A 26670-nucleotide genomic window follows, 5' to 3' on the forward strand; every position below is an offset into this window, starting at 1 on the left:
CTGATATAATGGGAAGGCTTGTGCCAGCAGCGGCATCGGTGCGGGCGGGATTCCAGCGCGGCGGCCGCGCCGCACCTGTTGCAGGGCACGGAGCGGGACAATCAGCTGCGCGGCTAATATTAACCACCAGCGCCCGGGGACTGCAGCGTCGCTCGGGCACGGAGCAACTTGCAGAGAGATAATTGTCCAGCTTTGCCTTTAGTTAATAGGAAAACAAACCAAAAAGAGCAGTGAATATCCTGCCGGACAGATAACCTACACAGAAGTCCCGGAATTGTTCACAGTCCTTTCCCGTTCGTTTCATTAGCCTGCTTTTACCGCCAGCAGTGGTTTAGGTCCTTTCAGAATTGCTGGCTGTAAGTAGGAAAAGGTACACTGGTACTTATTGTCTCTGCTACCTTGGCACTGCTAACCCCAGGTCCTCCAACAGCCAGAGGAGCAGCAACAGGCTGAGGCTCAGCTGTGCTGAGGGTGACAGTCACACCATCACTTTGCTTAGTGGCATGCTTTGATTTGTGGCTACTGGGAAAGCACCATGACAGACAGTGCTGTTGCACACAGCATGAAGATAAAATAAATTATGCTGTGACTCATAAAAACCAAAATCAAAAAAACCTTCCTGCCCAGCATAACCTGCAATCATAACACAGCATGTTAATGCCCTGCTTAAAATAAAACATCCACAGACTGGGGACACTTTTTTTTTCTTTTGGTGTATTTTTTTTTTTTTTTTGGGGGGGGGGGTTTGGTGGGTGTTTTTTTAAAGAATTTTTGCAATGCTTATTTCCCTCTTCTCCCCAGGTATTGCAGATGTCTCCAGGCACCAGGGGACATGATGAAGGCATGCACTGCAGAAATGGTAAGCACCAGAGGGCAGCTTAAATGCGAACGTGAGCTCCAACGACAAATTCTCTGACTGAGCTGTTCGTAGCAGACCTCCCACATTCCTAGCTATAAGCTTCTCTAGTGCATCCATTTTGTTTCCATAAAATGACTATCTGTTCAAGATGGAACGGATGGAAAGTAAGACTGTAAGACCTTGCTTTCTGCAAGACCTGTCTGGAGGGAACAGGATCTGATGGTGACAGTCTCTGTGCAGAAATATATGTGGAGAAATATATGTGAGGAAGCTCTCATATTAGGTTGTGAAAGGTGTAAAGTCCTTCTGCTGGTTGTGTCCTGGCTAGATTGTTATTTTAAACTATATCAGGGACCAGATGGTGCCTTAAAAAAAAAAAAAAAAAAAAAAAAAAAAAGTGATTATAAGCTAAAATTTAAAAATACACCAGAAGCATTTACATTTATGAAACTGTAGGGGAATTAAAGGGACAAACACCAAAAGTAAATGCAGTGTGACCTTGGCTTCCAAAGAAGAGAGCTGCTGCTGAGAAAGATAAAATGAAAGTGGATGTTTCCACTTCTGCAAAACGTGGGAGGCTCCCTAGACAGCTCAATTAGAGGGAAAATGTGACACAGCTGAATCCCTACATTTTTCCTGCATCTTCTGAGTAACCTCTTTGATCCCTGGAGAAAATACACTTGATTAATTTCCACAGCCAACTCTCTCATGTGATAGTAATATATAAACCTGGCCAAGAACTAGGCAGGGTCCTCCTTCCCTGCTAGCTGTTTTGTTCCCTGCTAGCTGACCAAATTGAGATGGGCTTCACAGACTGCAATAGCCAAATAGTGTCTCTTCATTCCCTAACATTCAAGTAGTTCAGTTTAAATATATTTCAATTTAAGCAGAAAATCTATCTTTAAACTAAATCTTTAAAAAAATTAAAAATAAAATTTACATTTACATTTTTCAAATAGCATTATTGCTAGATTTGAAATTTTTTCATGGTATTTTACAGCCTTTCAGAGAAATGATGTCAGGTGATGAAAGCTACATAATTCAGCCTGCTAGAGAAAGGAATATTTCTCTTAAGGAATGTGGATTCAGATCCATGGCTTTCAGTCCTTACAATGCATGCCAAACTGGAACATGGGAAGTCTGCTTTGTCTTTATCTGACACAAGCTGTTAAGTGACTATATGCAGCCACCTATATAAACAAATTACTTAAATTGGTCTTAGCTTTGTTCAGTTTCTGTCAAAGGCACTAAGCTTACTATGGAAGAAAATTACAGCTTTCCTTAAAAGAGGAAGACACCAGACATCAGTTTAGTGAGGAATCTTTGTGGCTGAGGCATGTGTTGCATATCCATTTCAGGAAATGCATGTCCTCAGCCAGAATTCTCATGACGAATAATTCAAGCTAAATGAAAACCAAATCTAGTTGCAAAGCTTGAGTTCAGGTAGGAGAATATCTCACCTCTGAGAGCACTGGGATGTAATTTTTTCCTTCAAGCTTCTATTGCATACAGGACAACCTGCCAGCACATACCACTAGAAGGCAAGCATATCAGAACAAAAACTCAATTTGCAAAGCCATATTCTCCAAGAGATTTATAGTAAAAACTAGAGAGACTCAGGAAGATACTAATTTCTTTCTCAGCCTCAGCTCCCAACCCTCTGCTTTTCAGTCTAGCATCAAGTCAATCATTCCTGCAGGCCCAGTGTGTCCCCTGATGGCCACCATCCTTCGAGCTGTAATTCAAGAACCTGAGCACAGCTGGTGTCATCGCTCAATATTGCGCAAGCCCTTAGAACACAAAACAAGCTGTTCAGGTGCTGGCAGGAGGCTGGTGCTGAAGCTGAATATGCCTGCACGCAATTCCCACAAGAGATTTTACCCTGCTGTCGAGTTTTCTCATGTATATGTTGATTTTGTTTTTTATAGTATCACAGAACTTCTAGGGAGCGTATGGTCTCCCATCATATTGTTGACCTAGCTTGCTATGCATTATCAGAAGAATCAAAATTACAATAATGAGAAGAAAAGCATTTTTTATTCCAGCCCCTCCAACCCCTGTATTTTTAAATGTACACCCAGGGATATTAAAGGACATAAAATAGATACAATTAGGTCCACAAGAGTTACAGAATCACAGAATAATGAGGTTGGAAGAGACCTCTAAGATTATCAAGTCCAACCTATGCCCTAGCACTACAACAAGACTATAGCACCAAGTGCCAAATCCAGTCCTTTTTTAAACATATCCAGAGATGGTGATTCCACCACCTCCCTAGGAAGACAATTCCAGTTGGATGCTCAAAAGAAACACTTGGCTGATGCCTTGTTGTGGAGATGCCTCTAATTTTCAATACAACTGTTCCAAATATCTGCTATTGAATTAACTCATTTGTACTTTGTCACAGCAAAACTGAAGACCTTAATCTATAAGTTATATTGAAGATTAGGCCAATCAAAGTCATAGCTTTTTTTTTTTTTCTAAAACACCTGGTGCTTAGAGTTGTGACAGGGTGTACAAAATAAATAAATAATGTCCCCTTCCCTGCCTACAAGAAACTACCCACCCCAGCTTAAGCTACAAAGCACTCTAAGGGAGATATCTGAAATTTAAAACTGTTGCTATTTTAGTGGAATAGGTAAAATAAATTCTTATAAGGTAAAAGCAATATGCAAATTTCCAGCTAGTCTGCATATACAAGGGAGTATTCACATATTTCTGCAACAGGACTTTAAGTTGGCAGAATGCCTTGATCACTAGACTAGAGGCTTATTTTTGAACTCTGTCAACCACCCTTTCATTACCCAAACAAAAATTTGAATGCTTTGATGCACATGGATCTGGATCTACTCTTATCTTTGGTTACTAATAATCATTAAATTTTTGTTCTGTTTCAGTTTTTTAAGTGTATCAGTTTATCTGAAAAATAGCAATACACATCCAGTGTGCAGAATAGTCTGTGATGTGCAGGGCTGTGTTGTAGGAGATAAGGCTGAGCAGCAGCTCCTCTGCACTGCTCCTGAAGCGAGATTTCCAAAACATCCTAGCTCCATTTCTACTGAAGTCTTTAATTATGCAGTATCTACCACACTGGGGAAGGGTGGATTGATCATCAGGTTACTCCAAGATTAATTTCAGGCCAAGCCTTATGTGACAGATTGGTTCAATTTTTTTCCAAAATAACTTCTGAGGACTTTGTTGCACCTACTCACAGAGAAGCAGCCCCTCACCATATCAGAGTGCAGTGCTGCACCAGGGGTAGGACTGTGAACACACAAAAGCAGGCATCTGTCAGCATCCTCCTACTCCCTTCATTAGGACTCAACATCTACAGCAGCAAAGGTCAAGGCAGGAACTTAATCCACACAGTTACATGGACGTGTTGTGTCACTGAGATACCTTAAAGAAATTCTGATACCATGAACTGAAGCAACGGACAGAGTCATGGAAGGAAGTCAATCATATCCAAAACTACACTGTATTTACCTGCAGATGAAAGCACATCTCCCAAACTGCACAGATGTAAAAAGCTCCAATGCTTTTTGCTTGCAAGCACAAATAGAAAAGGCATCTCTGAGTCATGCAAAAATACAGTGAAAAAATAATTTCACTCAGAAAATGAGTTTAGAAAAGTGTGAGGCATCTCATCAAAGGAAAACTGTGTCATGCTATGCAGACTATATTCAGCTCCTAGACCAGGAACATAATACACTTTCAATTTTTATATACTTCTTGACAGGCCATCAATAGCACATCAGTGGCAGCAGCAATATTGGCAAAAACAACCCCTGATTCAGCCCTGTACCGGGTATTGCTTTGCAGCAGCTTGTGTAACTCCCTCAGTATGTGCATCACCTTTTAGAAATCCCTGGGCTTGATAAAATCTCTCCTGGGCACAAGCTTGTGCTGACCGCAATAAAGACTCTAAAATTTCCTAGCCATTCATAGAATCCAAATTAACAGAATTGCTGATATATAAAGACAGAGAAATGAAGATAGATATTATTCCAAATAATAGATATCAGAACTGACATAAAATTTGGCGCACACAAGACAGGAAAGGGAATGGGAGTTGAGGAGGTACTGCTGGATTATGAGCTAATTTGTCAACTGTGCTGCAGCATGAGGGAGAAAATGATCCTGTGACCTCACATCTTTGCTTTTCCAAGCCAGCACAGCTTCACCAATTGCATCTCAGCCACCAGGGACTTGTGCAACTTCTGCTGTTTGACAAGAACCTAGCTGTGCCGATGAGCTGACAAATCCAAAATGCCTCCCGCCCCCAGTCCCTGCTGTGTGCCAAATTGCTATGTGTGCACTTGTGCACCACTTAGAATCCATCTTCAGTGGTTGCCAAGAGTGACCCCCTCCCAGGCTCTCCAGCAGAAAGAAGCCCAGAGAGGAAAGTGGGGGGAGATGGAGAGGCAGAGAGAGAGGGAGTATGCTGTGCACTTAGAAAGCCAACTTTTATTTTTAGAGATGTGAAGTAGTGCTCAAACACAGCTTGCTTTTTCTCCAAACAGAAAAGATTAAAAATTAGTTTAAAAAAGCAAAATGCTGCTTGGCATTAAGCAGGTACCCCAAAATGGCCCTGGATGATGCAAGAGCCTAGCTGAAGCAAGAAGCAGAATTAAAAATTCCTAATGAGCAGAGATCAGGACACACAAGCCCCCTTGCAGGTGCCTAAGTGGATGTTCCTGTGCACACACACACACCCCACCCACATGCAGCCTGCCTGCTCTGCGCCAGCCCATTCACAAAGCAGCTCACCCAGCAAACAGACAGGCTGTCTGCTCTGGCAGAGGTTTTAGGAAAGACCACTTGGTTAAACTCCCTACAGGCACTGTGATGCTATCCCAGATTGCCATTTGGACCTGGATCTAGGGCTGCAGCCCTACCAGAAGGAGGAAGAGGTGTGTTAACTGCACCATCTGAGAAGAAGAGGAAGCAGAGATGAGCAGAGGGAGCAGAGAGAACAAGCTCAGTGTGAGATGCTGGCCTCAACACTTGACCGATACAAGCTGCTATCAAAGTCAGATTGTCAAAGGATGGGACATTAATGATTAGAGATTAACTAGAAAAGATATATTTGAAACATGCCTGGTAGGAAACAAGATTGTGTCATCATTGTCTGAGTACACTTATCTGTCTTTTTTTTTTTGCTTTTACTTACACATATTCTTGACACAAGGGAACATGCAAAAGTTATTTTGACTGAGATAAAAAATACTTCAAGCCAAGTTCAATCCTAGTTAATTCTCCATCTCTTGGAAAAACATGTTTGAGTGGTTTCAATGATGATTTGGGGGAATGTTGAGACTTTTTGTCTCACCCTAAAAGAACATGGTCTGGAAAACAACACTAAAAAAAGGAATACATATATCTCAAATTGCTTTTCAGACATCACATACTGCAAAAGCCTCCAGTTTTGGTAACACAGAATGAGTTTCTGTAAATCATGAGGAGCAAGGTGAAACTGAAGTCTAGCAAGGTAGCAAAAAACAAGGTTCTGCTGCAGAGGTGGTGCCCCTGCACATCACAGATCATTTGGTAGAACATGCAGGTGAAATGGCATCCATCTCTGGCTTGGGGGTGCAGCTCTGAAAGACAACTTTAATTTCCAACACCCGCCTTAAATTGCTATTGAATTTGGCACAAATGAAGTAGGGCATCAGGAGCTTATTAAAGATGCATCATTATAGCTAGTACAGCAATTCCTTTATAAAATACATCTTTATAAGAAAGACATATTGCTTTTTTTTTTTTTTTTTTTTTTTTAATCCTCAATTCTAAGCAGAAGAAAAGGAAGATCTGCTATGAAATTAAAAAGTCCATGTTTGGATGGCAAGTCAGACAAGGTTAGACTTTTTCACTGACAGGAGCCTTAAAAAGACCCTGGGTTCATGTTTGGAGAAATCCTTCAGGATTTTAACTTCTCACTTGTGAAATGACAATGCCCACAAGTTTATCACTGTCAGAAGCTATTAGCAAGTACAAATATTCTCCAGATGAAAAGCCTTTATATTTTCTCTTAAAAACTACCAATGGTTTTGTATTTATAGTGTTCATATTTATGTGTTGATTAGCAACACATTTCCAGCTGCACTGAAAATATCTTTATAATATAGGGAGGAGGGCAACTTCAAGGCAGCATTACCAGCTAGGAAAGCATAATTATATTTCACTCACTCAAGCTCCCCCTTCCACCCGCAAATTATGTGAGGCTCATCCCATTCTGTTGCCAATTCCTTCCTTAGCATCACTTACCAAGGCCAACTCACATTCTACCACCAAGTTCCCCTCTTAGAAAGCTTCCTACTTGCAAGCAAAAACCAGAGCAAAGATTAGTACTAACTCCAATCCCTGTTTCTGGTATATCACAATCATCTCCCACTCATTAGAGTAACTGCCTCCAGTTTTGTATAAAATAAGGCATTCTTATCTCGGGAAAAAAAATAATTTCCCCAATTCATGGTGTTTATTCTGTTATATATTTATTTTTAGACTGATTTGTTACAGTGGATAGCAAATCCTTGCCCAGTCCCTATCTATATCTGTCACTAATCAGATTAAATTGCAAAACTAACACCTAACTGGACAAACACATATTATTCTCCTGATTAATCTCCAGCCTGGAATACATCACTCCTGTCACTCTGGTATTCCTATCTCATGGCCAGCGATTCCTTACATGGAATCAGATCATCTATTCAAATAGTCCTGTACTCTCCTGGAAGCTGACAGCATAAATATAATAAAGTTTATTGTCATCCTCCTGCTGAAGCTGTTTTTTTTAGTGACTATTTCTATGAAAATCTCCCCTGAAGATTTAAGCACTGAAATCACAACAAAAAGGAGAAATATGAAGAGTAGTTTACCAACCATGCTCTCTCTCAGATGTTATTGGCGTCTAGACCTTCTGAGCTTTCTCAACAGCATTCATAATATTTGAGATTGGCACTGCACAAAAGTATATCCCAAAATATTGGTTCAAGCACATAGATGCCATCTTTTTTTTTTTTTTTTTTTTTTAATACCGACTGTCAAAAACACAGTTCTAAAGATTTTCAAAAGAGTGAAAAGGGAAGGGAGGTTCACCAGGTTCAGAGTACTTTCAATCACAGCACTTTGAGTTTCTACCCACAGAGTTCCAAAAATCAGATGCAAGAGAGAACATTGTCTCTCAACAGTAGAAACCCATCTGGCAAATCAGCCTGATTTGTTAAAACAAATCATGGACCATATTGTCTCATTGCTTTTTATGCAACTCTGCCCCCACCTCACACCACCCATCTACATTTCAGTGGCAATCGGAGGGGAGTTCAGCTCTAAAATTGAGGTTACAGCCTGTGGGGTTTTCCATAACGTCTGAAGGTTATACAGAATGGGAAACATTCAGACAAATCGATGAGGAAACTGGCAACACAGATAAGTTTTATTTCCTACTGCATGACTAGATATTTTAGAAAGTGCTAGAGATTAAAAACTAAACACAAAAATCAAAAAGCAATATCCACCTACCTTTTCCCCAAAGTGTCCTTCCCCTACAAACTCAGGTACTGGTATAGCTGATGAGTCAGGGGAAGGGACCCTTTAAGGCCAACAGCATGTCCTGACCCAGTTTTTGTTTTCTTACACTTATCGAGACATGAATGAGATATGCCCATCATAGTCTGGACAGGAGTAGATATTGCTCTGCCTCTTTCTTTCAAGAATTTTCTAAGCTGAACTGAAGCACACCCTTGCATGTTTTAATAAATAAAGACAAAAACTTAGGGCTGACACGAAGAACTGAAATAGTCTTTTTTGCATGTGACGGGCTGGAACACTGTGGAGCAAGTGCCCTTGAGAAGTCACAATCCCCTCAGAGCCCCAGTGGAGGCAACAAGCTCTAGGTATGATGTAAGCACATTTCTGCAACTCAGACCTGATCCTTGTATGCTGCACAACAGTAGAGCCATGCTTAAGAGAGGAACTGCAATGCAAACCAGCTTACACTCGTTACGGTGCCACTATAAATACAGCAAAGCACCAGCCAGTGGAATAGGGTGAAGCAGCCTGAAATGCCATGATGAAGAAGCCCAGAGAGGTAGCCAAGCTCTCCTAGAACGCTGCTCTCGTCAGCTGCCTCGCCTGCCTGGCCGACACCGTGCCTTGTGTTTCTGGCTGAGCATTTTGGAAAGCAAGAGGACCACATCTCATTGTGATTCCTGACAGCAACTGTTTAGCAGAACCATCGGGAAGACCAGTGATAGGTGTTTGAGAAGCAAAGAGCAAACTCTTTATTAGAGGAACACCTACTGTATAAGGGAAACACAGGACTAATAGATCGTGGGCCTACTGGCAAGAAAAACTAGCTCAACTTTTAAATTAGACACTGTAGAGATAATCACTCTTCCCTATATTAGACTTTACTTCCCTTGGTCTTTAAATGTCAGTAATCAAGCACTACAGTGGTAGTCGTTGAGCATTATCAATGTATTGGTATATTTTTGTACTCTTTAATACTTTTTAAAAACTACAATATCAATTTATTTGACATCTTCTCATGGCAGAACCAGAAATGGATGAACTTTTAGTTCAAAATGGATGGTAATGGGGGAAGAGAACAGAATTCAAAACATGAGGCAATTGTGTAGCCTGACAATTTATAACACTACCTGCCTTCTGCTGCCTGGTTATTTATGTCTGGGTGGGGAGATAAAGAAAAGAAAGATAGTTGCAGGGAGGACAGCTTAATTTAAAACACTGTCACTTGCACCAGCTAAAGTCAGGAGTCAGGTTCTCAATATATGTAACGGGTGCACTGCTGCTGAGCAGATCCACTAATAACAAAATCAATTTAAAATAAAGTCTTCCTAAAACAAAGATGAATGAAAAGGGAACAAAAAAGGCCCAAATCAGAATGCTTTTTAAGTGTAGGGTGTGACATTTCAGCTGTTTTCTACTGGCCGAGACAGAAATTAAAAGCACCCCCAGTTTCCGGTCTGTGGCAGAGCAGGGGGTTTGTATCTGGGCTCTCCTACGTGTTCTTGCACAGCAAACATGTCTTCTGACTTCCCATGTCAAAAGTCTGTGCCCCGGATTATGGGTTCATATTCCATGCTTGGACTCAGATCTACTGGGTCTGCCTCAAAAATTGTCCACCAGCACAAGCAAGAGGAGCTGGAAGCATCAGGATGCTTCTATCGTCACCCAGCAGACAGGCAGCACAGCCAGTCACAGGTCATCTCTCCCTCAGATTTACAACACACCAAGCCAAAATGCCTCCAATGACAGAAAGCAATTACACCTTAAGCCCAGGGGTTAGAGATAATAAAGGCCTATCATTGTTTGGATTAAATTACGTGAAATACAGATCTCCCAAGTTGGCTTTTTTTATCTTTTTCTGTTCTTTCCTCTCCTTACCCACTCGATGATTCTTGCACAAGGTAGGTAGATGTCGCATTGCCCTTGGCTATAATAGTTTGCAAAGTATTTTAATGCTCTAAGTATGAATGTTTAAGTATAGCCCACCCACAAATGCACAAAAGTAGATCCAAACTGACATTTATTATGAATCTACCATGGGTAAATTTCATCATTTTCATTTCAGACAAAAATACAGTACCTTCTCTGGCTATGTGCTGTCTTCATGAATAAGAATTCACAAAATATGCTTACATTAACATTAAAAAAAGAAAAAATAATGGATGTAGAAGAAATATGTAAAACATCTACTGAAAACAGATTCTGCTCAATTCTTCATTGGCATTAATATCAGTCAGGGTCTGCTGTGCTGAAGCAAGCAGAATTGCACAAATATAAAAAGAAAAGCAGTTCCCTCACTTTTAACTAGTCACAGAGACATCTATCTATCGGGAAGAAAAAGGAATGGGCACTAGGTCACAGTCCGGACTGTTACAAAGGTAATAAAAGTTCTGCAAGCTCAAAACTAGAATTCATAAATCCACCATGCACGTACATTTGGAGCTTTCAGTTTCACATCAAATTTCAACAAAAATGGAGAATGCCAGAGCATCAGTACAATTTGCCATGAGAACAGAAAGCTTCTAAAACCCCAAGGTGTTCCTACCAAGCACATAGTCACGACAATGAGTAGCAATAAGACAGCAAGCATCCACTGTCATCAAAAGTGTCCTCAAAATAAAGCACAGCAACAGATTAATTTGCAGGTCAAAGATTATCATTAGATTGGGTAATGTTACTGCATGACTCTGTCCTGATGACAAGGATTATGAGAACAGAAAATTACGTGGATGGTACCCACGTGAACAGCATCAACAGCTGAAGAAAGAATTATTTCTGCAACTGGGGAAAGCTAGCAAAGTAGCATTTCACTGATTTATTAGTTCAGAGCAATAATGGGATTATACCCTTATCCTATGACATCCTTATTGTAATAGTGATAGATCTTTTGCTGACCAAAAAGCATAGGACATGAAAACTTTCAACATTCTTGGACTGTTGGTTTTTCATATCTTTTTGTTCTTCTCTTTTGATGAAGTAATCACCACACTAAAATAGGAAAAGCATAACTGAAATAATTTTACTTTTGCCTTCCGTTTTTGGACTTTGTTTCCATTGCCTATTTAAATACTTGCTTCCTATCCTTTCTCTCCAATTTTATTAGAACTGTTTTTTGCAGAGGAATCTTTTTCTATCTGCGACTGGAATTACTAACACCCTGTTGGCAGTAACTCACCCAAAGCAGCACAGTGCTTTTCAGAGGGCTCTGGTGCTGATTCATTTTGCTGTCAGCTACCACCCATGCCTTACTATGCACATGCAGCCAAAGGAGGCTGCAGGCAAGCTGTATCTGCTACAGGACCCTGAAACTCTTCTTTCTGTATTGACTATTAATCAAAATAAGCAGAGATGCCTCTTTAAATATGAGCCATTTTTTTACTTATGCCATGCTCTCCTCTCTATCTCTGCCCTGCTCTTCTCTATTTTTTTTTTAATCCTTTTCTTTCTCACTAAATGTCTGCTCCACCACTCTGTTCAACAGTACCACTCAACACTTTTTTAGGATCTCACTTCAATTTTCTAACAGTACGCTTGACAGGATAGTCCCAAATTATGTTGCTAGCTGGTAGTCCAAATACACCTTGTAAATGTGGCAAATCCATCCACCAGCAAACTAGGGACCCAGGACCCAAAATGCCCTTGTTAACATTTAAGCAAGAAAACCATTATAGGCATAGTGGAACAGCATGTCATATGGGAGCCCAAGGGGTTAAAATAAGAAAATCTCAATTGTTTAAGTATATCTTCCTATAAACTGCATGAACACCTTCCTTTTTTTTTTTTTTTTTTTTTTTGACACTTGTCTTTTAAAAATATATTTCTGTTTTGACATCCTGGTTCCGAACATATTTCACTCCTGCCAACCCACTGTTTGTGTTTTGAATAACTTGGAACAGATGAAGTGCTGGTCCAGAGACAAGAAATCCTCCGAACATCTGTCAACCGCTTCAGCACTGAGAGCTGAAAGCACGGTCTGCCAGGAGCTCTGCCCATCCTGCTGCACTCGGAGGCTGTGGGAGTTGTTAGGATGCCTTCACAGCCAGGCAGGCAGCGGAGGATGAAGGAAGCAGCATGACTCGAAGCTGCAGTGGCATAGCGGTGGTCTGACACTCCCTGGGATGTGCGGAATGAGGTAGGGGGAATGTTGTGAATAAGGAAAAAAGCCCTACAGTGGCACTGAAAAGCAGTAGTGCCTCCTTTGTCACAGGTAAAGAAAGGAGAAAAGAAGGAAAATTCATTCTCTCACAGAAAGCACACCTGTGATTTAGCTGTGATTTTAATGAGATGAAAAGCTTTGTGCTGGCAAACTGCAGAGATCCTTTACCATGTCCCTTCAAGGGCCTTAATCCTGCCTAACCAAGCCCAAAGCCCTCATGAGATAAAATAAAATAAAAAAAAAAAAAAAAAAAAAAAAAAAAAGCGCCTTGGTAAAAACAGCAACTAAAGAACTAATGAGGAAAGAGAAAGAATTCAGTGTTGAAAACGATGTGGATGATGGTGGGGAGAGCACCCTGGCCTGTCCCATGCTCATCTTCAGGGAGTTGATGGACCCTGACCAGCGGTGCTGTGCCTAGAAGAGGGAATGAGGAGGAAGAGAAAGCATAGCTCATGCTGCTTGGTGTCTCCCTCTCAGGCTGCCTCCTCCTCATGCCCTGGATGACCAGTGTGGACAGGGCCAGGAGGAGCTGGAGAGGAAGGTTCTGGGACTTGATGAGCCCATGAACACTGTTTCACAAAAATTATCTCCTAAGCAGTGAAACTGCAGGCAGGGACTCATGTCTGGGGATCTGAACATGGCACCACATCCAAATATAATGCTTTATTCAACAGGTTTTCGTACCCACTTCTGTAGCCCAAGATCCTGCATTGTTTCTGAGGTTATGCTCAAAGACAGAACCCTGCTGCAGGGCTGACAGGGTAGATGTGCAACTCCAGTGCACTCTCATTCTTAGATGTGCAAAATCACTGATAATGTCTGGAGCCCCTCATTTCCAAAAACCCAAGAAACAATGCTCAGTGTCAAGCTTCAAGTGGATACCTCTAAAGTTTTGTCATACTCTTCATTTAAATCAGCCCTGTGCAGCAGCAAATCTGTTTAGCATCTAAAACTCATGGATACCATCTTAAGAATCACAACTAAGCTCAGTTTTTGTGGTTGACTCACTGGGTCCCACCACTGATCACCTCCTTTCCTGTTGCCCTTTTTCCAATGTCCAATGTTGAAACTTCTCAGTGACATCAACAGGGGCCACCTCCATCCTCAAAGTCTTACATTCACACACACAGGCTTCAAAAAACTCTGCCCTTAAGTAGTAATGTAATATGCCTGTATATATCATTAACCTTCCCTCATGCACACCCAAGCTGGGAAATCACATCTAAAGACCAGGAGATATACATACATTTGGTGAAGGCATAGTTTTCTGAGGATGAGGTAAAGACAGCATCATGTGACGCAGTGCCTGTGTCAGAGGGTTGGCACAGCAGACAGGAATCCTGACCTAAACCCATCAAATGGCATTTCTTACCAAAAATGCATGGACAGCAGTGCTCTTCCAACAAAATGGAATTTTCTTTCTTTTCCATGCATTGTATTTTAACATCAGCTCTTCATGAGGAGAAAAGTCTCCAGGTTTCCTGGCCTCTCAGGAGATGCTAAGAGACTTAAGCAAATTTAGAGTTTTCTGTGACTGACAGGTACAGTCTATATAATCACAAAGCTGTGATTGAAGAGCTTTGAAAGACCATTTAGACTTACAACCTTGAAAAAAATACAGTAAGCATGATAGAGAATGTTCTTCTGGAAGGTAAAGTGATTCCCAAGTACTTTAGCTACATTAGTTTGCTTCTTTGTTCCCAAGAACAGCTAAGGTTTCTCACTGAGTGAAACACATTTTGTCCCTGAAAATAGTGGCACTATGTGATCCCTGTTGCTTAAGAAGTGAGACAGCAGAGAGCAGCAGGAGACACAGATAAAATCATGAACACTCAATATTTAAATTCATCAGAAATCTGAAATTAATGAGTAATGCTCCAACCACATTAGGCTTGGAAAGAAGAGACAGAGTTCAACTTTTATAATCTCTAACTAACACTGTTTTATCTGCATCTTAGTTATCATAGAAACGTTCCCAAAATCTTCACAGAAATTAACCAATTAAATGGTATTTCTGTGTGCAAAGGAGTTCAATTAGTTAGGACAATTAAAATAACTTGAAAGGCAAGTAGCAGAGCTTCATACCTTTATGAAGCAGAAACCCAAACTTTGATAAAAGTAAATAGAACATTCAATACTGAAGTTAAATTAAGGGAAACACAAACAACTAAAACCTGAAAATAGATTCTTAGATTGAATGCCTATTTAAAAAGGCAACAGTAGTTAGAAGGCTGTTTTGGCTGGTTTCTTAAATTAAATAAATATGTCTCAATCTTGGTGAAAAAAAAATCTAAATTAAAATGTAGCTAACCCCTAGTTAAAATAATTTAACAATTAACAACAAAGAAAAGGGCTGGGGTGCCAGCAGGACTCTGAACCAGATGCATTTTGGGAAGAAACAATAATCCAGTGTAAAGAATCATGAAACTTGGAAAAGACCTCCAAGATCATTGAGTCCAACCATTAACCCAGCAGCATCGTATTCACCACTAAACTATATCCCCAGGTGCTGCATTCACATACTTTTTGAACACTTCCAGGGATTGCTATTCCACTACTTCCCTGAGCAGCTTGTTCTAATGCCTGATTACTCTTTAAGTGAGGAACATTTTCCTAATATCTAATCTAAACCTTCCCTGAAACAACTTGAGACAATTTCCTCTCATCCTGTCACTTGTTATTTGGGAGATCAACCCCCACCTCACTAAAATATCCTTCTAGGAAGCTGTAGAGATCAACAAGGATTGATATTTCTCCAGGAAAAATAACCCCAGCTCACTCATCTGCCTCTCATCACCTATAGGGTGCTATAGACCCTAGATCATAAGGAAGGAACTGAATGCTACTCTTGATTCTATCACAGACTCACCATCAGTCCTTAAATAGGACCTATTCTTTGTGACTCAGTTTCCCCAGCTGTGCAGTAGGAAAGCTAGATCTTTGATTCTGTAAAGTGTTCAGGCTTGTGAATGAATATTTTAATGTTAAACTCAGCATTTCCTAAACACAAATAACATCTGCTCTCCAAAGTGGAAGCTGTTGGCATGTGGGAGAGCACAGCACTGGGCTCTGAAAGACCAGTGTGAGCTCCCATTCAGCATGCAAGCTCCTCCAAATCATATTTCATGAATAGAGATTACTATTATTTTTCAATTTTTTTTTCTTCTCACTGAAAAAGCCAGTGACTTTTCCCTCTAAGTACCAATGCTTTGGTTCTCTTCTGCTTTGGAGATTTAGCTTTCATGTGTGGTATGAGGAGCAATCTGTACTTAAGACAGTGGATTGACTGCTGTAGCTTGCTGAGGAACCAAAATGCGGATCAGCCACATGGCTTATCACAAATTGTAATACTCTCTGGTATTTAAGAAAGAACTGGAGAGTTCAAAGTTTTGTTTGAGGGTGTGGCTGAGTAATTCCCTTCATCCTTGCAGATATCATTGGGTGTGTGACACTAGACAGACATATAGATCAGGGGAAGCTTAGTTGTCTGTTTTTTTAAAGCATAAGAAATGATTTTAAATATTCCTAAATTCAAGGCCCCTCACAGGCACAGATCTCAGTTTTGATCATGAGGAAAGTGGCAGACAAATGGTTTACCTGTACAGTATCCTCTCTCTTTACCCTGGGAAGGAAGCTACACTGAACTGGTGGTGATCTCCCTGGGTGGAACTGATTGGGTACCTGCAACACAATGAGAGGTTCTGGATGAAATGTTTAAGTCAGCAAAACCCACCGATTTAAGCATGAGAAGCCAGGACTTATGTTGCTAGAGACTGCCCAGCAGTTAATACTGCAGAAAATCTTATTTTTCAACCCTTTGTATCTTTCTAGTTCTCACTGATGTTGCACAGCAACTCACCTGTGGAGGAATATTTATTATCCAAGTTCTTTTGTTGTCCCTGCTTTTTCTTTCCCAGTTACTACTTTGCTTTCATCAGCTGAAGTGTTTGAGAACTCTCAGAGGCTCACTGCTGCACACACCTGTCAGCTCTCTAAACTGTCATTGTTTTGACATATTCTAAGAGAGACTTTATATGGGCATCTGGATAAATATAATTCTTTCCACACCTCTGGGAAAATGGGAGTCTTCTTTGGGCCCTCTGTGGGAAATGAAGGGTGCATGGGTTTTCAAGTAGAAGAGGAATGTAAGTGTACAGAACAGTGCTCCTGTTAGAAGGCTAGAAACTATTCTTCCAGTGGCACTAGAAGTACATACATTTATGCATGCAATCAGTTTGTAAGCAGGAACATTAAATTATTCACTGCATTATTTTTTTATGTTAAACTTCTGTGTTACATATTATGTTCTATATTCCTGAAAGTAGTTTGTGATAGGACAAGAATTACTTTAGGCAAACACTCAGCAGGAAAAGCAGAAAACATACCATTGTTTCAGATCTTGATTATGCAGATTAGCTTCTCTAGTAAGGAAATTAACTCCATGCCACAGCTGTGGGGACTAGAATTACAGAACAATCGATATTTTGAAAACTTTGAAAATCTGCCAAAGGAAAAAATTACATGATTGAACAACAGCTTTTATAGAATCAAAGTTAAATATTTCACTAATGAATTTGTTCAGTATTTTGTTTAAAAACTTAGTAATTGATTTTGTGATATACACAACAATTTGTCCAACCACATATAGTTTAGAAATTCCTGTTAAAAACAAAAAAAAACAAAAAGTAATTCTTCACTTTCTAGATCTAATACAGAAAGAAACCTCTTACTGCATAATTTAAAATGTTGTTTTAAGTTCTTTCCTGATCATTTTGAGCTCTATAATACATTTGTTCTGGGAAAAAAAAACAAACCCAAAACATAACAAACACAAGGCCGAACACAAGGAGGAAACGGAAGAACCTTAGCAAAAAGTAGAGCCAAAAGTGTAAAAACTACTTTGAAAACTTTTGAAGTATTTGGGATCCTTAAAGATTCTATCTATTATAAAAATGACTGTTAGTAATAGCCCCAGGATTGTGCCTCGGTATGGTAAAAAACTCCTATGCTTCAAATCCCTGAAAAGGATGGCAGCAAGATGGGATGACTAATGGTGAGCAGTTAGAGCAGAGCAGCCAGATGAAAAGCAGTCTGTAAGCCCGTCCCCAGACACCCTGGGGACTGAGCAATCACCAACAACCCAGAAGCTACAGAGACACAACTTGGTAAAGAGTTTCAGTAAACTGGCTTCCAGATATCAAATCTGCTGATATGGGTATGATTCACACCGATTATACTTGAATTATCCTGAGCCCCTCCAAACTGCTGTCTCAAATGTCATTTCTGTCAGCTTGGTCACTCATTTTTAGCATTATTCCTTCACTTCCTCCTAGCCCAGCAACACAATGAAATAAATGTTCTGCATCCTGCGTATTCAGGTTACAAAAGTAACTGACGCCAGCAAGGTCAGTCACACAAATTCACTGCAAGATTGCTTTGAAAGAGACTCATGCTAAAGGATTCAGTAGCTAGATAATCACCTTGTGCCAATAAAGGGAAAAGAGAAGGAAATAATTATTTCATTTTCTATCACCAGTTCTCCCTTATTTGTGGGAGGAAGATAGGAAGTTTTTGCGGTTCACAGTAACACAGAAATTAAGCAAAAATAGTGTTATGTTTTATAAAGCAGAGCAGTTGTCAACTCATATCATTTATTCATTCATTACTGGAGCTACCCACACCAGAAACCAGCACTATACAATCTAGGACACCTGTGCTTTCCTTGCTGCTAATACTTCAGGCAGCGCCTCATACCATAAACTCATCATTCATTACAGGGAACAACTGACAGATTCTTTCCCTAAGGAGGCCAAGATTACTTAAATCTGAAATGCCATACCCTGTCAACATAGGTGTACAAGAGAGAAGCTCATTTACTGGCAGGCTGGGTAATACATAAAAATAGTCACTACCCAAAGTTGATAATCAGTTAAAAAAAAAAAAAAAAACACAAAAAAAACCAACAAATAAGGTTTGGTGCTCAGTTGATAAAAATTTAATAATAATTCTCCATTTGTTTAATGAAGACCATGCTATTAAGTCCTTCAGAAGATAAACTACCATGTGCATAGCTTGCAGACCATTTAGCATGCAGGCTCTACAGCCACAGAAAAGCATTTGTAGGAGGCTCTTGCTGTGCTGTTGCCAGTCTCTCCTCCGGTGATTGAAATACAGCACTTGGCACAGAGATGCAGGGAGGCAGGAGGTCCAACATACAGCAAGCATCTGGAATGACTGACTTCCATTGTACAGAGGTTTCACCTACCACTGAACTCAGACTAATTATGTACATTTATTCTTCATACTAACAGATCCCTTTAGCATTGAACCTTTCAAGGCTGGTGTCAAGCACATCATTTAAGACAGAATTTGCTAAAAGGCAAGCAGGTTTATTTTATAATGCCTCTCTGTACAAAGAAGAAATGAGGCTGGAACTGGGAATACCTGCAGTACTGTACACTGCATTTTGTCCTAATTAAAGCTTTTCTTTATTTTTTGTTTTACCTCTCTTTTAACTCACTCAGAGAAATATAAAATTTTACAGGACACCTGTTTAGTAATTTGCACTTTGTTCATTTTAAGTCAAAGCAGAAAAACACTTGCTGACCCAGACATATAAATTACACCATTATCTAATGAGATGTTTCAAAACTTGGTTGAATGTAGCTGACTTTGTGAGTAACATGAATCTTCCAGTCACTTAGACAGGAGTTGTTCAGGATAGACAATATTAATTTAGGGATGAGTCATTATGTTCAATATCAGTCTGGGGCCTAATGGTTTGATTCAAATTAATTTAAATCACTGGGGAGAAAAAAAAAAAAAACAACGAAAATTACACATACAGCAGAATATCAAAGAAATCTCTCCCAAGATCTAAAGCTCTTATGGCCTGTCATTGCTAGGCTGAAATTTCCTTTTTCACATCACACTGTATGTGCACAGTCTTGCTCAAGTGCAATGGTGCAGAATTCATTGGCTAGAGCATCCCCATAGCTCCTCTGAGACAGAGAGGTCTGGGGTTCAGAAAGCTTTAAAGCTGTATAAAGATTTCTGCCACTCCCTGATGCAGGTGATATTTTAGAGTAGGCAAAAAGAAGGAAAGGACTGTCAGAGATTCAAATGTCTAGCTGATATTGTAGAATGGAGGACTGAAGGAAATAAAACAAGGATGAGAGGTAGTTTTGGTTTTTTGGTGGTTTTTTTTTTATTAGCTAACACAATTTCTTTTAACATTTCACTACAGAAACACGATAGCCTTGGATTGTCTTCCCATCATCAGGCCAAACAGAGCTGAGATCTGCTACTCAGATATATTTGCTCCATTTATACATTTGGGGAGAACTCATTAGGAAGCCTGAAAATGAGGTAAAACTTTTCATGCTTGAAAGCTGAACTAAAATCATCAGATTATTTATTTCTAGAGGTAGCCTTGTAGTGGGTAAAAGGAAAGAAAGTGCTGGGTTATACTTTTTTGTAATGTTTTTTTCACTGTATCTTCACCTGTATTAGGGCAAAGTCAGCCATGTATTGGCATCCGGCAAACCAGGAAGCAGAGCAGGATCAAAGCAGTGAATTGGGTTTATACAAAATTCTGGGCAAGTGTTGATCTACCCCTTCTGAAACAGCTACAAGGAGATATGGGATGCTCACCTATAGTAAATGTTCAGTAACACAGCCTATTTTTAGGGAAGTTGTCTCATGGATGCTTTGAGCCTAAGCTTCTGAAGAATACTTTATTCTCCTCTCCTTCAGAATACCTTGAGGAAGGATTACTTCTCTGTTTAGCTCTTAAGAAATAATTGACAATAATTTAGATGGAGGTGCAACAGGGAAATTTTTTACAGTTCTGCTTTTGCAAATTATAAAGGAACCTTTAATTACAAGCTTGCTCACTTGCATTTTAAGTACAGGATTAAATTAACTTGGTGAACTCGGGCACACTGAGCCCCATGGACTGCCACACTCCTGTATTTTTGAATGACCTGTGACCTGTTGATACAGAAGATAAAGCCTTTGCTCTCCATGCTATAGCAACCTGGACTCAAAACCCAAAATAACAAAATTAAGAGACTAAAATGACCTGTAGCTATATAAACTGCACTTTAGAAAGCAACACAAGGCTTTTGATCAATAGATTTGCTTTTGTTGCTGATTCTGTCAACTGGCTGGGGAGCGAGGGCAATTACTCAGTTGCTTTCCTGCATCTCTGCTTCACTCTGTGTAAACTGGAGCTCATTATATTAATTTTTTTAAAACACTGATAAAAAATGCAGTGTAAGATCTTCTCTGGCTACATGTAAAGAAGAGACTTAATTTAAGATTAGCCCACATTCAAGCTGGTGACCAAATATGGTATTTTAACAAAATTCTCCAAAGATAAACATCTACAAAATAAATTTACTGCAGCATATCTTCCTATATAAAAAGTTGACCTTGAAATGCCTGCTTACATTTCACTGACTGCACTAGCTCCTTCACTTGGGAATTTTGATTTTTGACACTAGCCCCGCTGCAACCCTTCAGGTTCCTCCTTTGCTGCAAGCTGGTCATCACATCCAACCTTAGCTGGTGCAATGTGCAAACGGCTTGCATGCCTCACTGTGCTCACTGGGGCTTCACAGCTCTGATTGCAACAATTTCCCAGGAAAAGAACTGCCTAAACTCTGTGTCTGATCACCTTCACAGAAAAAATGCCATTGCACAAACACTGTCGGTGGCTGCATGATGCACAGCAGTCAGTGCAAGAGATTTCATAACCACCTGACTTTTGTTTTCAGTAGCCTACATCCAATTCATTAGAAGAAGCTGGCAAATGTCAGCTCTACAAACAGGACAAAAAAAAAATGATTCAGTCTTCTCTATATAATCTGTCTAATAAATTCAATAGGTGTCACTTTTGTGGAAGGGTCTATATACCTCAGCAGTAATTTGTCACCATGAAACAGTTTCAGGGCGTTTCACAGTTGTGTGTCAGTGTTCATTTCAGGCCTTATCTTCAATGAACATTTCTTGCTAAGAGCAATTAATTCCTTGCATCTGTCACTATAGGAACAAAGCAAATGCACTTTATGCAGAAGGCCCATTATTCAGTACATTAGGCACTGATAAGACAGTTCTCCTCATCCCACAGTCACATACAACAATAAGTCACCTTACTTATCACTAAAATTTTCAAAATTTAATATTATAAGGATATTTATTTCCCTTATTTTTTAAAATTTTATTTTTGGTATGAAAAATAAAATTTCAAATACGATAACCCTAATTAAATAAAACAAAAAAAAAAACCACAACAACACAACCCGAAAAACAAAGGTTCCACCTCTTCGGTAAATGCTGCATCAGCATTTCAATTCAGGCAAATTTGAGAAGAAATGGTGAGAAAAAAATAAAAATAAATAAATAAATATAAGCACATAAGGTTTATTAAGGGGAGAAGACTTCCAAACTACACCAAAGTGTACTGGAGATTATTTTAAATTAGCAGATCTGTCTGCAGCATGACTTTTGCTCCACTCTGACCCCCCAATCCTAGCCTGTCCTCAAATATAATGGCCTAAATATATTCCAAAATCAATACAGGTTTTTGTGGACTTTTCAAAGGAAATTATTTGATATTAAAGGTTCAGTTATAACACCTCAAAATATCATTCAGAGCAGAGGAAAGAAAGGAAATGCTAGAAATACCAGGAAACAAAGGAAGACAATTATTTGTCCATTTGATGTTTGCTGCAATGAGGAAGAACCAGGGAGTTCACATAACAGAATATTTTCAATCAACTGGAGGAAAATGAAAAATGGAGGAGGAAAAAAATTATATTTATTCTTTTCGATGTGAGTTACTGGTTTCCTGAAATATTACCATACTGTACAAACTGCTAGGGGATGAAATTAAACAACCACAATAGCTACATTATGCACCCTGAATATTTGGAAAAAATATGTATGCACAGAGCAGTCACTGAAGTAAGAGAGGCAGTTTGTTCAAGCTGCATTCATTTTTCTTAGTGATGCCAGAAAATATATTAATTCTTAAAATCTGCTTGCTAATCATTTTAAGCAAACACTGGAGAAAACTCAATTGGGATGCATTTAAGCAGGCACCACAGGAAGCTCATTTTAGGACAAGCTCACAAACAATTTGAGTTATTTTCATCTGTTTTGAGACAGATAAAACAACACATGACGCAAAAGTCCAGTCAGAGGCAACCAACATAATATAAACTGCAGATCACTGCAGTGTGAAAGACCTCCTTTGCCATAAAGGTACCAGCTGCTAACACTAGAAATGTGATGCAGGACAAGCTATTCCACACACCTCAGGATTAAGGATGCTTGTTTTCTTGCCAGTTTGTGCCATACATTTGAGGTGCTGCTCCACGCTTATCCTAACATTTGAAACCTGTCTTCCATGCCTCCTGCTCCATGGTTATACATTCCTACTTTCTCTCCTCCATGTTCTGTAAAACCCTGTGTTGTTCCCCAGATCTCTGAGCTAAGGATTATGCTTCAATATATGATGTCATGACCGGATTCAGGCTTCACTTGTGTGTGACAGGCATAATGGTTTACGTTTTTTTCCCTTTTATTAGGCACTAATAAGACCTTTTCTCTTTTCTTGGCATCAAGTTTCACTCAATACATAGGAAACTATGTTTTTGAGACATCCCTATGTTTATTAAAGGTAGTGAAAGTTTAAAAGAGTTTCAGAAAAAAGCAATTGTTCTAATTGAAAACCATGCAGAAATGAGCTATGAAACCATCAGTGAGCTACAACCATTTCTAACATAATTATTCGATCCAAACAGGAAGATATAATCTATGAAAATTGATTTTATATCATCAATTTAATCTCAGTATCTGTAACCAGACTGGGTATACATACATATAACTTAAACTGTTCAATAGTTTCCATGAATTAAACTGGCTTGTTTTTCCTTCCATGCAAGGTCCTAGAAGAACCCGGCCTTTATTCTGCAGCCTGGGATGAATACAGGTACCCTGCACCACAGCTCTCTCAGCAGCCAGGGCCACACAGACTTCACCTCAAGTGTTTACATGCACACAGTCTTCAAATACGTCCAACTCACCTGCTTTAAACCAGAGAAATAGTGTCAAGCAGCTCTAACCCTCTTTGAGAAAAACAAACCACTTGGAAATGTTGGGTTTTCATAAGTAATATTCCACTCATATAGTATAAATTTACTAGTTAAATGCAACTGTTTATTAGCTGCAGCAGCAGGAGTGGGGGGTGGTTGCAGCATTTTTTCAATAACAGAACTCTGCTCTGAATTAGCAAAGACCACTGATTTTTTTCTTTAATGACTAGCATTTAATCCCTGAAGCACTGTGCTGTTTTTCTTCCTCCTATTTAAGTCTCTAAAAAATATTTGAATTCTAAATGAAGGAGGAATTGCTATGGGGTTTGCTGAATTTCCACCAGCTTTTAGCTGCCTCTATTTCTTTAGCTAGCTCTTGAGTCACTCCAGAAATATCCCATGTCAGGGGTCTTTTGGACCACATGATCACAGCTGCAAAGTGAAATGTTTTTCAATTTTCAGAGAGGTTTCATACATTCCAGGTTCAGGAAGTGCTGTTATTTCCTCTTTGCCTTTTCTCATACATTCCTATATGCCTCTCAGTCCTTTGCCTCTCCAGTGCCATAAATCCGTAAGTTCTTCAACATCGGCTGCCTCACATTTTGGGCATAAGCCTCTTGCCTGATACCAAGGAATCAACTCAGCTGGCATTTCTAGGTGTTACTGTCATGGATACCACCCAAAGCAACATGGATGCAGAAGTGCAACCACGATCATTTAGAAGAGAGCTTTTTAAGGGCACAGAGAATATGATGGCATTTCAGCTACTTGGAAACCAATATATTTTTAGCTTAATTTAATTGGAATTTTCTGTTAAATGAATATGCTAGTTTCCAAGTGTCTGAAAGAAAAGGATTATTTTCCAAGCCAGTCAGAATATTTCTATTTATCACATTAATTCATATTTTCTTTGCTGAGTTAATATCTTGTGATTCTTAAATGTTCTAAAGTTTAAAAATCATTTGTCCCCTACTTCAGCTGCTGCTAAATGAGATTTTGAGTAGCTTTAAAAGCCTGAAAAGGGTTGTTGTTTCACCAGTACTTTACTGCCTATTGTTTAAATCCAATTATTTAGTATCCCTGGAACAAAGATAATAGATTTACACATATAGTAGTTGCTTTATATTTATCTCCTTAAACCTATTTTCATTATCGCCTTAGTATTAAACAGTCACTGTAAAGCCATTATCCAGTCACAGGTTCGCAACACATAATTTGATTAAACATATTACAAAAATAAAGAACGGGTTTTTTTCCATCATGCTTTACCAAAACCACGAAGAGATGCCATGCACAACAATTCCCTCCTCAAAACAATTTGCACAGACACGTTCTTTGTTTGCAAAGCATCTTTGTCCTGGTATGCTTAATTAAGGATATAATGGAGAATATTATAGTCATTTTAGAATCATTTGGAAGTAATGATGCCTGAGGCCAAGCATCGAGCTCTGTTTAACTCAGCTAAACATAGAAGTGTTGGCAATGGCCATTAAAAATGGACCCCATTGGTATCCCAGTTTTCAGAAATAACTTGCTGTTTCCTTCTCCTCCCCTCTCCCCCTGTAGCTACACTTTTTAATTTTTTGGGTGCCATGCCTCTCAGCAGCATAAGGTTGCATTTTGTAAGAGCTTATCTTTCTCCTTTATTAAACAGCATGCCTTGAAATCATTTCATGTTAGCGCAAAGTTCCCAGAGGCATGTAACTCCCATCACAGGTTGTAGCTGCATCTATCGAGTTAGTCACGTGCATCATGAGGCACCATAGCTGTTTATGCTAAATAAAAAGATCTAGAGGTGAACAGCTAATTTCCATGAAGACTTACTGTAGTTTTGTGGATTTTCAAGAGGAGGTCTCACCAGCTCAGCCTAGTATCTAGAAAGATCAGGGTGGAGTTGTTACATCTCAAGCTCTAGTGGGAGCTAAGAGGAATTATTTTTGATATGCACAGTCTTACTATAAAGGTTTCCAACACATGTATGCTTTTATAAACAGTATTTGAACTGTAGTAAAAGAATGATTTTTCATGAGTATTTTACAGAGATATGTGCCACAGATTAATGTGTGGAAAATAGGGTACATCTTCTAATGAAGATTTTGAATTTGTCTCAAAAATCAGTTTTATCAATCTTCTTAACAATGTATGGAATCAGAACAAAAACCTTAAATATGTAAGTCTGTTCCCACAGGAGGGGTCCTAGACTGTGGTAAACCAGGTTAGATTCTGGAGCAATGAAAGATGATCCACACTCCAAAATATTTGCTTAAACCCAAGGGAGATCTCTCCACTGTAGCTCAATGTTTCACACTCATTTAGCTTCCCTATTGAAACTGGTGAATTTTGATGCATAAATCTGTGCACTGCAAACAGGACTGCTGCCTTAAACTTCCATTCCCCAAGGCAAGGCTGCCAGGCATAGAACATCAAGTTTCACTCTCTTTTTTTCTACTCCAAGAGTTAGTAGCTCTTGAAATCTTATGTTAGGGAAGTAGTACATGCAATGGTCCCATTTGAAACTAAATCTAGAAGAGACAGGGGAGTTGGAAAATTTCTCCAAATTATTTTCCACAGATAGGACAGTACATTAAAATTATGAGCAACTCAGTGAAACCAGCAGGAAAACCTCCATAGTTTTTTTTTTTCTCAGGCAAGTCCTTAAACCTCCCAAAATGATGTGCTGTGCAAAAGTGAAGAAATGTTATTTATCTGTCATTCCCAAGCACAAGTTTGTAGATTAATATCCCCAGTCTTCTGGACACGCCAACATGAGGTGAACTCTACCCAGCAGAGCTAAGGCTCAAAGTGAATGATGCAAAAGGAAAAAATTTAATCATAACTCTGGCTGCTATATATTTTTTTACCTGCCCTTACTGATCACCTTTGAAGTACTCCCCCCCAAAGCCATGTATTCATTTCAATTTTATATTTTTTTCCTTTTTCCCCCCCAACAGACTGGAATATTTTTTCTTAGGTGAAAGAAATAACAAAAAAAAAAAAAAAAAAAAAAAAAAAAAAAAAATTAA

The 26670-nt window shown here is 39.3% G+C and overlaps 1 long non-coding RNA gene across 1 annotated transcript; it reads left to right on the top strand.

Annotated features, from left to right (window-relative positions):
- Nucleotides 1-81: 81 nt before the first annotated feature.
- On the top strand, nucleotides 82-26670 carry LOC146768225 (uncharacterized). The gene is made up of 2 exons (XR_014953308.1): nucleotides 82-356; nucleotides 802-26670. It is a non-coding gene; the product is annotated as an uncharacterized LOC146768225 (long non-coding RNA).

This window comes from Lonchura striata, chromosome 2, assembly GCF_050655825.1.
Source record: "Lonchura striata isolate lonStrDom1 chromosome 2, ASM5065582v1, whole genome shotgun sequence".
Taxonomy (NCBI): domain Eukaryota; kingdom Metazoa; phylum Chordata; class Aves; order Passeriformes; family Estrildidae; genus Lonchura; species Lonchura striata.